Source organism: Lepisosteus oculatus, unplaced genomic scaffold, assembly GCF_040954835.1.
Source record: "Lepisosteus oculatus isolate fLepOcu1 unplaced genomic scaffold, fLepOcu1.hap2 HAP2_SCAFFOLD_106, whole genome shotgun sequence".
Lineage (NCBI taxonomy): Eukaryota > Metazoa > Chordata > Actinopteri > Semionotiformes > Lepisosteidae > Lepisosteus > Lepisosteus oculatus.
In genome coordinates, this window is record NW_027167657.1 from 325,768 (window position 1) to 341,557 (window position 15,790).

The 15,790-nt window shown below is 49.6% G+C and overlaps 6 non-coding genes across 6 annotated transcripts; 5 read left to right on the forward strand and 1 right to left on the reverse strand.

The window, feature by feature from the left end:
* The first annotated feature begins 1,684 nt into the window (after positions 1 to 1,684).
* Positions 1,685 to 1,766, forward strand: trnas-cga (transfer RNA serine (anticodon CGA)). Its single transcript has one exon. It is a non-coding gene; the product is annotated as a tRNA-Ser (tRNA).
* Positions 1,767 to 2,496: 730 nt separating this feature from the next.
* LOC138225873 (U4 spliceosomal RNA) lies at positions 2,497 to 2,638 on the forward strand. Its single transcript, XR_011184282.1, has one exon. It is a non-coding gene; the product is annotated as a U4 spliceosomal RNA (small nuclear RNA).
* A 6,805-nt stretch (positions 2,639 to 9,443) lies between these two features.
* On the forward strand, positions 9,444 to 9,514 carry trnag-gcc (transfer RNA glycine (anticodon GCC)). The gene has a single exon. It is a non-coding gene; the product is annotated as a tRNA-Gly (tRNA).
* A 2,196-nt stretch (positions 9,515 to 11,710) lies between these two features.
* trnag-gcc (transfer RNA glycine (anticodon GCC)) lies at positions 11,711 to 11,781 on the forward strand. The gene has a single exon. It is a non-coding gene; the product is annotated as a tRNA-Gly (tRNA).
* A 2,945-nt stretch (positions 11,782 to 14,726) lies between these two features.
* On the forward strand, positions 14,727 to 14,845 carry LOC138225872 (5S ribosomal RNA). Its single transcript, XR_011184281.1, has one exon. It is a non-coding gene; the product is annotated as a 5S ribosomal RNA (ribosomal RNA).
* Positions 14,846 to 15,056: 211 nt separating this feature from the next.
* On the reverse strand, positions 15,057 to 15,130 carry trnai-aau (transfer RNA isoleucine (anticodon AAU)). The gene has a single exon. It is a non-coding gene; the product is annotated as a tRNA-Ile (tRNA).
* Between the last annotated feature and the right edge of the window lie 660 nt (positions 15,131 to 15,790).

A 15,790-nucleotide genomic window follows, 5' to 3' on the forward strand; every position in this document is an offset into this window, starting at 1 on the left:
GATTAAGGACTGGGGTGAGTGTGATTTACCACCCTTTCAGCTAAGAACCCGACGTGCGGACCGTTTAAGCTGCATAGACTCGGTCGTTTAACTCTTCTCCATTAGCAGGGTTAAGGTTAAAGAAAAAAACATTGCTGACTTCTTTTTTTTTTTTGCCAGCCGCGAGCGCAGATTAGCAAGATTTGTATTTCATGTTTTGCAAGTTGCATCCATTTTAAGAAAAACAAGTCGCGTTAAAGACAGGAAATGAATGCTTGCATTTAATTAAGTCTAGCCGTAGGCGGTTGTCCATAATGACCAGTTCTGTTCGAGAAGAACAAAAAAGGCACAGCTGGGATTCAGAGCCAGGGTCTCCTGTTTACTAGGCAGGCGCTTTAAGCAACTAAGCCACGGCGCCCCAGGAGCGCTGTCCTTTTGCAGCCACTTGGAAACACCACTCAGACACATCTGCATTCGGTGTGTGCTCCGCCGGCTCGCTGAGCAAGTTGCCACCTTTACATACAATAGCAACATCAACACCAAGAGAAAGGGTGACAAATGGCTTTTATCTGGAACTTTTCATGTCCAAGGAGCTCAATGTGCTTTCTGTGTACAACAGGGCCACTGATCTCCACACTGGCCACTGAACCACAGCAGTGGCTTGCTGGCTTGACATCTCCCAAGGAAAATGTTGAAATCGCATGTGGAACAGGAAAATGACCCTCGAGTACGAGGGAAAAAAAAGAAAAAGATCATCTGGAGCGCGCCAACCCATGTCCGGACAGCCCACTTTTGTCGACGAGGTGGCCGAGTGGTTAAGGCGATGGACTGCTAATCCATTGTGCTCTGCACGCATGGGTTCAAATCCCATCCCAGCTCCAGCGAAGCCCCTTTGGGTGTTATGTCATCAAAAAGTAGAACAGCGAATCTCCCTTTGATCAAAAGCGCAACAGAACTGTTTTCCGTGGAGCAGGTTTCAGACCCGTAGACCTGTTTTATTTGTAGGGCAGGGCACATTCCCAAATGCGAATCTCCTGTTTTAGAAATGCTTTGGGCGGCGTGAAGTGAAAATAAGAAATGGGCTCCAGGTGCACATGGAAGCAATCAAGTGTTTCATCCGAGCTGTTTCAAAGACTGCCCAAGAGCTTTCCTTTCACAGAGGCGCAACGATTAATGATGGGGGTGCACCCTTCAATGCGCCTAACGACTCTAGGGAGTGATTGAGACGATTCGTAGCGTGTGCTCATTTCCCTCTATTCCCCGTGTTGCAGTGGTAGGATGACGTAAATTACTGCTTCGACACGTAATGGCATTATAATCAAGTGCAGGAGCTGAGGGCTTTTGTTTTGTTTCGTTTTCCATGGCGTTCGTAAGCGCGCAAATCAAAGGAAATTCCTGCGTCTAATAGGAATGTAAATGCTTTTGAAAGTGCAGTGTGGTGCAGCTTGTAAAATCCTTGTCCACATTTGTGGTTTGTTGATGTTTTTTCTGTCTGCCAAAGTTGCATTTTGACATCCGGACGGGGAGACTTTAGCATTTGAACGTGAAGCCAGCCTTAAACCCTCTGAGGCGTGTCTGTCTGCCGGCACGTATTTTGTGAAAGGTATTTTGTTTTTTTAACGGAGAGTGACTTTGAAAAAGTTTCCGCAGCCACCTCGCACTCCGTGTTAGATTATAGGAGGAATGCGGCGGCGGCGAGCTCGCTGTAGTCGTGGCCGAGTGGTTAAGGCGATGGACTCGAAATCCGTTGGGGACTCCCTGCGCAGGTTCGAATCCTGCCGACTACGGCGTCTGCCGCATGTCGCCTTGTGCCTGCGCGACAAAGGCGAAGTGCCGCTTCTCCTTTCCTGGTACTATAGAAATGCTAAATCGCTTGGCCCCGCTGCCATGGAAATCAATTCTTCAGATAACCACACATTTTGCGTTCGCACCTCTGGTGCTCTACTTATGCCTTTGAAAACCTAATGAATAAAGCTGAAAGAACCGACATGATATGTAGGTGCTCGTAAAGCACGCAGTAAAGAACTGTTAACAGCAAGGGTTTCAGTGGGTTAACTGAGGAGAAGGCGTGATCGCTAATTGTTGACTTTTTATTTGGTGTTAGAAACACTCTTACTGTGCATGACGTGCAACAAATGTAGCCACAGAAATTGCATCACGCTTTCATGACGTTAGGATTTGTTTGTGCAACATCCGAGAAGAGTACTTGTGGCTTGAATGTGAACTGTACGTGCCCGCCCCCTTTCCTCTGTAGTGCATGAGTTCCTCCCGGCATGCCCTTCGTCATTGTTCTGTCATCTTGTATTTAAAGGGTTGTATTTCTGCTGCTGAAAATAAGCAACGGTTTTCTCACAACGCCCTTTGTTCCCGACGGAGCCCTTGTCTGTCATGAAATTCTTCAAAACCTCAAGCTAGAAGAAGAAGAAGACGACAAATATGAAGCGTTACAGCAACGACATGCCATGAGACGATCGATAACGATTTCCATAGGATCCCCGCGGTTGCCTGGCAACCGTCAGCTTTGCGCAGTGGCAGTATCGTAGCCTGTGAGGTTTAGCCGAGGCGCGATTCTTGCTAGTTGAAAACTTTTCCCAATACCCCGCTTCCACCGGTTTGCAATACAATCGGCGAAAGCAATTTTTGACAGTCTCGTCAGAGACTGAGCAAGGTGTTTAAAGACAGATTTTGTCATGGTGACATCATGGTAGAAAAAAACGAGCTTGTTACGTCTCAACAGAAACGCTCTTTAGCTCTTTCAGCGTTATGCAGAGAACAGCGTCTGTCGAGATCACTTTTGAGTCAGTGCGAAACGCCGTGTGCTGTCAGTTTGATTTCATATTGCTCGTAGCGGCCCCCGGCTTATGTCTGTCAAACGTTAGGTTGCGCTTCTTCATGCTGCATCGTCGGCATGAGTGGAGCTTTTTAAACGTCTGTACTTACTGCGCCCCCTAAGAAATCGTTTGTCCCCGTTCAAAAGAGATTGTGCGATGTCCTGCAGCGTTCGCAAAGCAAACCTTTGACAGTTTGAAAAGAGTGTTTCGGCTCGGGAAACATCATGACCAGTGTCCTGCATGTTTTCTGTGTATAGCTGTCTTTTAAAGCATACAGAATTCATTCGAAATCATTGATTTCTCCAATTAACAAGGGTCCCTCTTTTAACCTGCGAGAAGCATTCTTTCAATGTAACAGATTTACTCCGGGGAAAGGATTCAGAGTCCGAAGTGCGGACTGATGGCGCACAGAGGGTCCATATACTGTGGATCCCTCAGTGATCTTCCGCGTATTCAAACCGCCAGCGTGTGACTCCCCTGTCCCCGTGACCTCATTGCTCTGCTCTGTCCTCTGTGCAGCCGAGCCCGACTCACGGTTTAAGTGAAAAAAAATATGCCCTCAACGTGAGATTTACTCTGGAGCGAGGATAGATGTTACCTTTTTATCATTGAACAGGATGTATGTGATGTGGTGACTAGGTTCAATTTTGTATCCTCTTTAAAAGATAAAGGACTGGGTTGAGCGTGATTTACCAACCTTTCAGCAAAGTACCCGACGTGCGCACCGTTTAAGCTGCCTAGACTCGGCCGTTTAACTCTTCTCCATTAGCAGGGTTAAGGTTAAAGAAAAAAAAACATTGCTGACTTCTTTTTTTTTTGCCAGCCGCTAGCGCTGATTAGCAAGGTTTGTATTTCATGTTTTGCAAGTTGCATCCATTTTATGAAAAAAAAGTCGCGTTAAAGACAGGAAATGAATACTTGCATTTAATTAAGTCTAGCCGTAGGCGGTTGTCCATAATGACCCGTTCTGTTCGAGAAGACGGAACAAAAAAGGCACCACTGGGATTCAGACCCAGGGTCTCCTGTTTACTAGACAAGTGCTTTAACCAACTAAGCCATGGCACCCCGGGAGCACTGTCCTTTTGCAGCCACTTGGACACACCACTCAGACACATCTGCATTCGGTGTGTGCTCCGCCTGCTCGCGGAGCAAGTTGCCACCTTTACATACAATAGCAACATCGACACCAAGAGAAAGGATGACAAATGGCTTTTATCTGGAACTTTTCATGTCCAAGGAGCTCAATGTGCTTTCTGTGTACAACAGGGCCACTGAACTGCACACTGGCCACTGAACCACAGCAGTGGCTTGCTGGCTTGACATCTCCCAAGGAAAATGTTGAAATCGCATGTGGAACAGGAAAATGACCCTCGAGTACGAGGGAAAAAAAAGAAAAAGATCATCTGGAGTGCACCAAGCCATGTCCGGACAACTTAGCTTCCTCGACGAGGTGGCCGAGTGGTTAAGGAGATGGACTGCTGATCCATTGTGCTCTGCACGCATTGGTTCGAATCCCTTTCTTGTCGCTCTCCATGTTTGACGTTGGCCATCCTGTTGTTTGCTCCGGTTCTAGAGCCGTACATTTTCTAGCGGTGGCTGAACATGGTATAATAGGCTAACGTTGGTATCGAGCAGTGACAGTATTTACGTGCCGCTGCTGCCAAGTGGCTCTGGGTTGAGACCGCGTTTTCACTTACTTGCAACGCAAACGGAGAAAGCGATTTTTGACAGTCTCTCGAGAGACTGCGCTAGGTGTTTAGGGATAGACTTTGTCAGTTCCCCCTGGGATGATGGCCTCTCAAATAGTTTGTGATTCCCCTAGACGTTTATACAGTAGAAGCCTGCTTCGTGGCTTAAATCCAAGCTAAGGAAACGAGTTAGAGGTCTGATGCAGAACTGCGAATTCGATGAACGGGAACACTACAGTACATTGCACTGTATGTGTGAGGAAAGCTGCCCCCTTCAGTCCCTTGTCGACCGAACAGAGGACTGTAAAGGATACTGCCAAGAAACTTAAGGATGCTGGTTGGAATCCAGCTCCAAAGAAGCCCCTTTGGGTGTTATGTCATCAAAAAGTAAGAACAGCGAATCTCCCTTTGATCAAAAGTGCAACAGAGCTGTTTTCCGTGGAGCAGGTTTCAGACCCGTAGACCTGTTTTATTTGTAGGGCAGGGCGCATTCCCAAACGCGAATCTCCTGTTTTAGAAGTGCTTTGGGCGGTGTAGCGGCGATGCTTATTAATAAGAAAGAATTAAGTGTTTCTGAGCTTTCCCAAATTAGGCCTTATCTCTCTGTTCATCTCTGTGGTGCAGCCACAGAGAAACTATTCATGCAGGCTGATTTAAGGTTTCCCTTGATAAGGGACAGCTCCCAAAGGGGGATGCACTTAGCTAAGCCTGGCTATCATGATCAATGGTCATCCATTGGTGCCTATCTGTCTAGGGAGTGCCAGATGGACATCTGGACTGCATTCCTAAGTGTCAGGAGTAAGTGACTCATATCTCACCTTGATCAACCAATCAGGGACTGGTAGGGCCGAGTAACCCACGTGGGACTCTGATGCCCATGGAACTTTCAGCCAATCAACGAGCTGAAGTTCCTCCAGGTAAAAACAGGCAACACAGAGAGCCTGAGAGATTCAGTGGGAATTCAGTAGAGAATTCTGTGGAGTTTTCTAAAGGGAATTCAAAGGAGAATTCCAGGGCAGGACAGCCCAGGAGCAGAAGGCTCTCAAGGGCAGGACATTCTCACAGCGCGCCTCCTGACCATCCTGAGACTCAGCCCGGACAACCACGGAACGGCCAGTGTGTCCGAGTGCCAGAACTTTCCTTTGTTCTAAGGGTCTAGAGCGGAGGTTGCCAGAGAATAACCAGAGGATCCACCCGAGGTTAGCACCAGCAGCAGGCCTCGAGAACAGGTCGGAACTGTGGACAGTTGAATCACTATTCAGAACTAGCTCTTCATCAGGAACGAACCGGTCTTCTTCTTGACTTGCTGGGACCCACAGTCATCTTTTCTCCTGTGCACAAACTTTGCTAGTTAAAGCCAACACTAACTAGCCGGTCAGTGAGCATCAGCAGCGCACCGTCGCAACCCGCACAGCACAGCCTGGCACCTAGACAGAGAGCGTGGATTGGACAACAACAAGCCTGCAACTGTTTCTTTGTGCCCGCAGGAGATCTGAATCCCCAGAGATTGGATGAGTATTCAACTTCACTGCATTACTGCTCGAGAATTCAATTGTTATCCCAACCAGTTGATATCAATTTAATTCCTAAGAGTTATGTACTTGTTTTCAGTATCTAATGTAGAAGTTATAACCAGGTTCATTTATGAAATGGTCTAAATGAATGATATACTGAACGTATGTCCTCTTGATATGTGTAACACTTTGTAACTGACTGAATATATACCTTTTGTATTCTGATAACCCTCTCGATAAGATCTGTTCGTTTTACATGCATATTCTATGTATTGTAACGCCCTCGCCTGGTGGTGAGGAGGAAGCGCCCCCAGGCACTCGTAGTACCGCTGGGCATGCTGGGAGTGGTAGCCGGAGTGCGGCCTAAGCGAGAGAAGCTCGCCCCACACCCAAAGTCTGTCAAGGCCCTGTGCATCCTGTGGGAGGCCTTGGAGGTAAAGGACGGGGTGCTGTGCCGGGGGTGGCGGGTACCCTCCAGTGGCGAGGTACGGTGGCAGCTGATGTTGCCTTGGTCGCTCCGCGGGGCGGTGCTCCGAGCAGTGCATGGCCAGCCGGGCGTGGGGCACTTCGGCGGTAAAAATACCCTGCAGCGCCTCCGAGGCCATTTTTATTGGGGTCTTTGCCACCGGGACGTGGAGCGGTACTGCCGAACGTGTGCAGTGTGCGTGGCGCAGAAGGGTCCCCCCGAGCGGTCTCGGGCCCCCCTCCAACAACACCAGGCGGGGGCTCCTATGGAGCGGGTGTGGGTGGACGTTTTGGGCCCGTTTCCGCGCACCGAGGCCGGGAACCTCTACGTCTTGGTGGCCATGGATTATTTTATGAAGTGGCTGGAGGCCTTCGCCCTACCGGACTAGAGTGCCCCCATGGTGGCCGATGCACTGCTGGAGGGGATGTTTGCCAGGCTGGGGGTGCCGGAGGAGTTACATAGTGACCAGGGGCGTAACGTCGAGTCCCAGGTCTTCGCCAGAGTGTGCCAGCGCCTGGGGATCACAAGACGCGGACCACACCGCTGCATCCCCAGAGCAACGGGTTGGTGGAGCGGTTTAATCGTACCCTCACCACCCAGCTGGCCACCCTGGTGTCCCGGCACCAACGGGACTGGGACCGCCACCTCCCCTTTGCGCTCTGGGCGTATCGGACCGCGGTCCAGGAATCCACCGGGTGCACCCCGGCCTCGCTCATGCTGGGCCGGGAAATGTGAACCCCGGTGGACCTGGTCTCCGGCCCGCTGCCCGGAGACGGGTCGGCACCGCTGGCTGGACCGGACTACGAGTGGGACCTGCGGCAGCGGATGCAGCAGGTGCACAGCTTTGCACGGACCCACTTGACACAGGCGGGGGTCCGGTAGAAGCGGCACTACGACCTGCGCTGCAGGGGGCCTGCCTTCCAGCCCGGGGACTCGGTTTGGGTGTACAACCCGTGCCGCCGCAAATGCCTCAGCCCTAAGCTGGCGCCATCATGGGAGGGGCCCGCTGAGGTACTCTGGGTGGTGGGCGAGGTCTGCTACCATGTCCGGTTGCAAACACGGGGGAGAGTGGTGGTCCTGCACCGAGACCGCCTGGCCCCCTACCGACCCGGGAGGAGGAGCCGTGTGGGGAGGCTCTAGAGGACCAGCCGGGGCTGGAGCCGGCCGATAGTGGGGCATCCGTGGGTCGCCAGCCGTCACCGTGGCGCAGCGGCTGCTCACGCAGGGTTCCACAGCAGTTAGCCGAGTACGAGTACAGCCTGAGGGGGGTTTTCGACGTCGGCGAGACGCCAGACGCTTCAGGTTTTTAAGGAGTAAGAGTGCAGGGGGTCTAAACCTGCAATCCAGTGTGTTGAAGTATTTCACAACACTACCCCTAGCACATCTGGAAATAAATCCTCATAATGATTATTGCCCTGGGCATGTACCAAAAAATCACTGAGCATATATATATATATCACTGTGTTGAAGCTAGAGACACAGAATAAGTGCAAACACATCCTAAATACAGTGTTCCTGCACCTGTGACCTCATCCAGAATGTATCATTTTTTGAAAGGGATTGCTGTCAGAATGCACAACTGAATCCCAAACAGAATCTCTAGTCAAATATGATCATTTGTGAAACAGGCAAATGAGTCTCTCAGGTGCCCATTGCTCATTTTCAGACACAATTATGCAATACTTTCACATGCAATACACATGAACATGCAATACTTTTCAGCTGCATTTTGACATCCGGACGGGGAGACTTTATCATTTGAACGTGAAGCCAGCCTTAAACCCTCTGAGGCGTGTCTGTCTGCCGGCACGTATTTTGTCAAAGGTATTTATTTTTTTTAACGGAGAGCGACTTTGAAAAGGTTTCCGCAGCCACGTCGCACGCCGTGTTAGATTAAAGGAGGAATGCGGCGATGGCGAACTCGCTGTAGTCGTGGCCGAGTGGTTAAGGCGATGGACTCTAAATCCATTGGGGACTCCCTGCGCAGGTTCGAATCCTGCCGACTACGGCATCTGCCGCACGTCTCCTTGTGCCTGCGCGGCAAAGGCGAAGTGCTGCTTCTCCTTTCCTGCTACTATAAAAACGCTGAATTGCTTGGCCCCGCTGCCATGGAAATGAGTTCTTCAGATAACCACACATCTTGCGTTCGCACCTCTGGTGTTCTACTTATGCCTTTGAAAACGTAAAGAATAAAACTGAAAGAACCGACACAATATGTAGGTGCTCGTAAAGCACGCATTAAAGAACTGTTAACAGCAAGGGTTTCAGTGGGTTAACTGAGGAGAAGGCGTGATCGCTAATTGTTGACTTTTTATTTGGTGTTAGAAACACTCTTACTGTGCATGATGTGCAACAAATGTAGCCACAGAAATTGCATCACGCTTTCATGTATGCTATTGCAGACACCAACGTTGCCTAGATATAAAACCGAAATAGCCGTGGGTTTGCTTGCTGGTCTGAAGGATCTCTCTTCGAATCTCTATCATTTGTCAATTGAAGTAAAAGGTGCTGCAATCTGATACGTTCAGAATCAAACCCGCAGCTGTTGTTCGACTTTATTTTTTGACTAATTACAACTGAGTGTCGCATGAGCAGTTACGTAAACTTGTCTGATATATTTGAACACAAATGCCGTTCTTCAATTAAAACTAACAGTACATTGTCAGGGACATTCAGTTCTATACAAACAAGAGACAGACGAGAATATTTAGTATATAATAGACAGAAAGAGGTTCGAATCCTGCCGACTACGTTGTCCACCTCCTGTCTTTGTGTTTCGGCGCAAGCAAAGAAGCGCGCCTGTTTGGTGTTCCTGGTGGTTTTAAAACGCCCAATCGCTTGTACCCGCTGCCTTGGAAATAAGTTCTTCAGCGTCCGCGAATGGCATTTTGCAGCTGGAAGCAGATGTCGACGCGTTTTGCACAGAGCACCAAAAAAGCGTCTTTTTTGAAGGCCCAGGCACTGAGCATTGGTGGTTCAGTGGTAGAATTCTCGCCTGCCACGCGGGAGGCTCGGGTTCGATTCCCGGCCAATGCAGTGGCTTTTGCAGCGAGCGTCTCCATCACTTGCATCCCCTTGCAACTCGCAACTGAAAACCCACTGAAGCTAAGCAGGTGTGAGCCAGGTCAGTACCCGGATGAGGGTGAGCTACAGGGAAAAACAAACCTTCCAGCTGGAAGCGGTGTTAATGGTGCCGGCGGGGGGGCGCTCACCCCGAGGTCTGTGTGGGTCCCAATGCCCCAGTATAGTGACGGAGATGCTGTGTTGTAAAAGGGCGCTGTCTTTTGGATGAGATGTAAAACCGAGGTCACAGCGCTCTGTGGTCATTCAAAATGACCACCAAAACCTTTGACAAAAGCTCTTGGTAATTGATGGTCTTCAATAATGCTTCTCCTTTAGGTACATTTTAAATCAGCTGAAAAATGCTGTGAAATGGGGGGGCACTTCAGGCCAGTGTAGGATTTGGGTTACAAGAACCATGAAATTGCGCGAGAAAGCCCGTACACTGAATTACACGGCTTTCTATTCAAAGGAGGACAAAAGAAATTCCCTGAGTTCGATTTCTTGCAGCACAGAGAGGAGCACTGTTATGAGGCTGGTTAGCTCAGTTGGTTAGAGCGTGGTGCTAATAACGCCAAGGTCATGGGTTTGAGCCTCGTACGGGCCAGGTCCTTTTCTCCTCTCTTACCGAAGCTGTTAGGTTCCTTTCCGTGGTGAGAGGGGTTGTCATGCAACGCTGCCACATAGTGCCGACAGACAAGAGTGTTGCAGGAGAAGAGAAAAGTGTTTGAAGATTTAAGAGTGTCTTAGGTGGAGCCAAAATCAAGTGTCACAAATGCAAGTGGTTGGATTTCCAATGTTTAATATGGTAAAAATAAGCGGAAGTTATCTGCCGGTCCGGCACAGTCTGCCATGCTTTTGTCATATACTGTAAAGTGGTGTCGAACTGGGTGTCGAACTGGAGCCTCACCATTTGCATATGTGAGGCTCCAGTTATACATCGAGTGTCACATTAAATGACGAAAATGAAGAGTTAAAGCAGCTGGAGAGGTTTTCTTACAACTTTTGAGCTGACAGTTTTGGAAAATGTTTCCTTCACGCTGCACTGTACAACATAGGCAGCCAAGAGTCTCCAAAACAATACAGAATTGACAGATAGGAGAAAATTCCCACTCGTCCTGAAGTTCCCAAAATCCAGCACTGAGCGTAAACAAAGTGTCTAAGTAGCGTGGGAATGCTAACCCTAACCCTAGCTGGAGTTTGAGCAATCCAGCACTGAGCGTAAAAAGATGAGTCAAAGTAACGTCTAATCGGATTAGTTTCCTTAGAGCTGGTTCTGAGTTTGCTCAAGAGTTTACCTTTCACAGATGCGCAAAGAAGAATGTTGGGGGTGCACGCTTCAAGGTGCCTTACAGCTGTAGGGAGTGATTCGAGACGATTCGTGGCGTGTGCTCGTTCCCATATACCATACGCCCCGGGGTGCAGTGCTAGGATGACGTACAATACCGCTTGGGCTCGTAACGGCGTTATATGCAAGTGCGGGACGTGAGGGTTTTCGTTTGTTCGTTTTGTTTTGCTCTGCTTTGCTTTGTTTTGCTTTCCATCGCGTTGGTAAGAGCGTAAATAAAAAGGCGATTCCTGCGTCTACCACTAATGTAAGAGCTATTTCAAGTGCGACGTGGTGCGGCTTTTCAAATGCTTGTGGGCATTTCTCTGTTGTTGATTCTTTTTTTGTGTGTAACAAAGTGGCATTTTCATGTCCGGACGGGGAGACTTTATCATTCCGACATGAAGCCACCCTTAAGTCCTCTGAGGCGTGTCTGTCTGCAAGGCTTGTATTTTGGAAATGTTTTTTTGAAAGGGAGAACGACTTTGAAATAGGCTTCCGCCGGCGCCTCGCGATCCAGGTAAGATTGTAGCAAGAACGCAGCGGCGGTGGGGCTTGCTGTAGTCGTGGCTGAGTGGTTAAGGCGATGGACCAGAAATCCATTGGGGTCTCCCAGCACAGGTTCCAATCCTGCCGACTACGTTGTCCGCCTTCAGTCGGTGTGTTTCGGCAGAAGCAAAGAAGCGCGCCTCTTTGCTGTTCCTGGTGGTTTTAAAACGCCCAATCGCTTGTACCCGCTGCCTTGGAAATAAGTTCTTCAGTGTCCGCGAATGGCATTTTGCAGATGTCGACGCGTTTTGCACAGAGCACCAAAAAAGCGTCTTTTTTGAAGGCCCAGGCACTGAGCATTGGTGGTTCAGTGGTAGAATTCTCGCCTGCCACGCGGGAGGCTCGGGTTCGATTCCCGGCCAATACAGCGGCTTTTGCAGCGAGCGGCTCCATCACTTGCATCCCCTTGGAACTCGCAACTGAAAACCCACTGAAGCTAAGCAGGTGTGAGCCAGGTCAGTACCCGGATAAGGGTGAGCTACAGGGAAAAACAAAGCTTCCAGCTGGAAGCGGTGTTAATGGTGCCGGCGGGGGGGCATTCACCCTGAGGTCTGTGCGGGTCCCAATGCCCCAGTATAGTGACAGAGAAATAAACTTGTTTGGGCACCCCCAATTAACTTCTGGGGCAGGAAAAGCACACTTTTCAAAACTTGTTTTTCAGCTCGAAATAAACGTGTTTTTTCAAACCTTGGAATCCCAATGTAACTGCCTGGCTCATTAGAGCCCACTGAGTCAGCCCTTAACCCCACTGTGCAGAAGTTGTCAAAACGGGTTTTTCAGCAGAAATAAACACGTTTGGGCAACTTTGGTCACCCCCATTTAACTTCTGGGGCAGGAAAAGCACACTTTTCAAAACGTGTTTTTCAGCTCGCTGTGACCTCTGTTTTACATTTCATCCTAAAGACAGCGCCCTTTTGCAACACAGCGTCTCTGTCACTATCATAAGTGACTGCCATCATAAGAATATGAGTCCAGTATTTTAGAATATAGTCAGAATGACTTCTAACCTTACCTGTGGTGTCTTTAATCCCTATTGCTCAATGCATGGTGTACGTACTGCATAGATGTGTCTTGAGAATGAGGAATGGGCCCCTGAGACGGTCATTTACCTGTTTCACAAATGATCGTATTTTACTAGAGATTCTGTTTGGGATTCAGATGTGCATTCGGACAGCAATCCCTTTCAAGAAATGATACGTTCTGGATGGGGTCAAAGGTGCTGGAACACTGTATTTAGGATGTGTTTGCAGTGATTGTGTGTCTCCTGCTTCAACGCAGTGATATATAGATGTGCTCCTGTAATTTATTGGTACAAGCCCAGGGCAGTAAGCAGTCTGAGGATTTATTTCCAGACGGCATAGAGCAGTGAAGCAGTGAAGTAGTGCAACACACTGGTTCATTATATTATTAGAATCTATTCTACTTAAATTATTACATTATACACAATTTGAGTTCATTTTAAAAAGTAAAAGGTAATGAAAGGAATGCATTTTCATAAGAAAGATAATACCGATATGCATGTGATAATCTTCCTTATATCATGTAGTGTGTCATTTGGACACTTTATGGGCTTGAAATACAAAGAAAATCATGTTCTATGGTACAAGATAAATACAAAACGTAAGCTTTTATTTTAATTAGATTTGTTTATAAAGCATAAGCAATCATTTATTACATTAATATATGTGAAAATGACATTTTAGCATCATAATATTACATAAAGGTCTCTAGCTTCAACACAGTGATATATATATATGCTCAGTGATTTATTGGTACATGCCCAGGTCAATAATCAGAATGAGGATTTATTTCCAGACGGGCTACAGGTAGTGTTGTGAAATACTTCAACACACTGGATAAAAACCAAAGAAATGAAGATATGTAGCAATCACATTGTAACAGGGGTGACAGTGACAGTGACTTAATGCTTATACTAGTGGACTTTTGGTACCTTTAGGGTACGGAGCGAGCCGCAGGGAAGGCTCGCTCCGTGCGCACACGTCCTTTCGATGCCAGTCCAACAAGTGCTCCGCATTAGCTGCGTCGGGGCTCCGGCGTGTCGCACCTCACCTCACCTCGCACTGCCCCCTCCTTGAATGTCTGCCGCTGGGCATGCCCTGCTCTCCTCCGCCTTATCTTATCGCGTGTGAGCACCGACAATGGCCACAATGCCGGGGAATGGCACCTGTAAAGTGTTAATTGGGGCACAGGAACAGCCCGTCTCGTCTCGGGGGGGGCGGCTTCAGAGACAATACAGCAAACACAGCGGGGCGGGGGAAGAAGACGACACCACACATGCGGGTACATTCAGCTCCGGCGGGAACGAGACATTTGTCGGTCTTTTCAAGTGCCAAGAGCCGAGCAATCCTTCACTTGTATCGTTTCTCCCCGGTGACTAGATCTGGCCCTGCGACTCTCGACTGGGCTCACCCCCGGGGCAGCCCAGCAGGTGTGAGCCTGGCCGGCACCCGGATGGGAGATTCCACCCCGGAAAAGCTCCGGTTGCTGCTGCTCCTGCAAGAGGTGTGACTGGGACCAGTAGGGAGCGTTCACCCTGCGGGCTGTGTGGCTCTCTTACGCCCCAGCCTCCTGATGGCGACACTCTGCTGCACAAACAGGCGCCGTCCTTCGGGGGAGGCGTCAAACCGAGGTCCCGACCCTCCTTGGTCATTAGGAAACCCCAGGGTGTCTCTCAAAAAGAGACGCCGGGGGTGTCCCTCTGGTGTTAGTGCTCCCCTTTACCCATCAGTCGGGGTCTCCTCCTAATCCCCGTCTCACCTGTAACAATCAATGACGAGGCCCCCCTGTCCGTGAGATTTAGTACTCGCGCAAGAGACCGGGGGAAGAGCGCGAACGCGGTCCCCCGCCCCCCACAAAGTGCGCGCTCCGGGTTCCCTCTCGGGGCCCTGCAACACAGCGGAAGGGCAGCGAGAAGGAGCCTCTTGCTCTGACGGCGCAAGGCCACAAGAGGGCGGAGGCGCCGCGCGCCCGGCCGACGTGTTGGACCGGTGCGCTTTACGTGCTGAAATAAACACGCGAAAGCCCCGAAATGTTTCCAGAGTGCTGTGCACTGGAGGTTTTTGTCTGGTGAAGACTTGCCTGGTGCTCCTCCGTGCAGATTGTTTGTCCTCCTCCAGTGCGGGACGAGCCAACACAAGGGAGCGCATTCGCCAACATCCAGGCACGCAATGCGATTTGGAAAGCAGCTCCTTTCCAAAGAGTTGCACACGAACGATCCTTCAGTCCCGCTCGGGGGGCACGGAGCCCCCGCCACACACAGCTTCAAGTAGCGAGTCAGGCGCCGGGGCTTTCGCTTACGGCCACACCACCCTGAACAAGCCTGATCTCGTCTGATCTCGGAAGCTAAGCAGGGTCGGGCCTGGTTAGTACTTGGATGGGAGTCCGCCTGGGAATACCAGGTGCTGTAAGCTTTTGCTCTCCCGGCCAGCAGGGGTCGCCGTTGGTGCCGTAGGCTTTGGGAGGAAAACCTGCAGGATGGAAAGGTGATCTATAGCCTCATCTCTAGAGATGTTTTGTTGCTGTGGCATGTGTGTGACCCATATTAAAAAAAAAAAACCAGTCTGTAAAACGAATATCGAAGCTGCCTCTAAATCTGCAAATGAAGATGAGTTGATAATCTTCTGGCCCGTACGGGGCTTGAACCCGTGACCTTGGCGTTATTAGCACCACGCTCTAACCAACTGAGCTAACCGGCCTCACGACAATACTCCTCTCTGTGCTGCAAAAAATCAAACTCAGGGAATTTCTTTTGCCCTCCTTTGAATAGAAAGCCGTGTAATTCAGTGTACGGGCTTTCTCGTGCAGTTTCATGGTTCTTGTAACCCAAATCCTGCATTGGCCTGAAGTGCCCCCCCATTTCACAGCATTTTTCAGCTGATTTAAAATGTACCTAAAGGAGAAGCATTATTGAAGACCATCAATTACCAAGAGCTTTTGTCAAAGGTTTTGGTGGTCATTTTGAATGACCACAGAGCGCTGTGACCTCGGTTTTACATCTCATCCAAAAGTCAGCGCCCTTTTACAACACAGCATCTCCGTCACTATACTGGGGCATTGGGACCCGCACAGACCTCAGGGTGAGCGCCCCCCCGCCGGCACCATTAACACCGCTTCCAGCTGGAAGCTTTGTTTTTCCCTGTAGCTCACCCTCATCCGGGTACTGACCTGGCTCACACCTGCTTAGCTTCAGTGGGTTTTCAGTTGCGAGTTGCAAGGGGATGCAAGTGATGGAGCCGCTTGCTGCAAAAGCCACTGCATTGGCCGGGCATCGAACCCGAGCCTCCCGCGTGGCAGGCGAGAATTCTACCACTGAACCACCAATGCTCAGTGCCTGGGCCTTCAAAAAAAGACGCTTT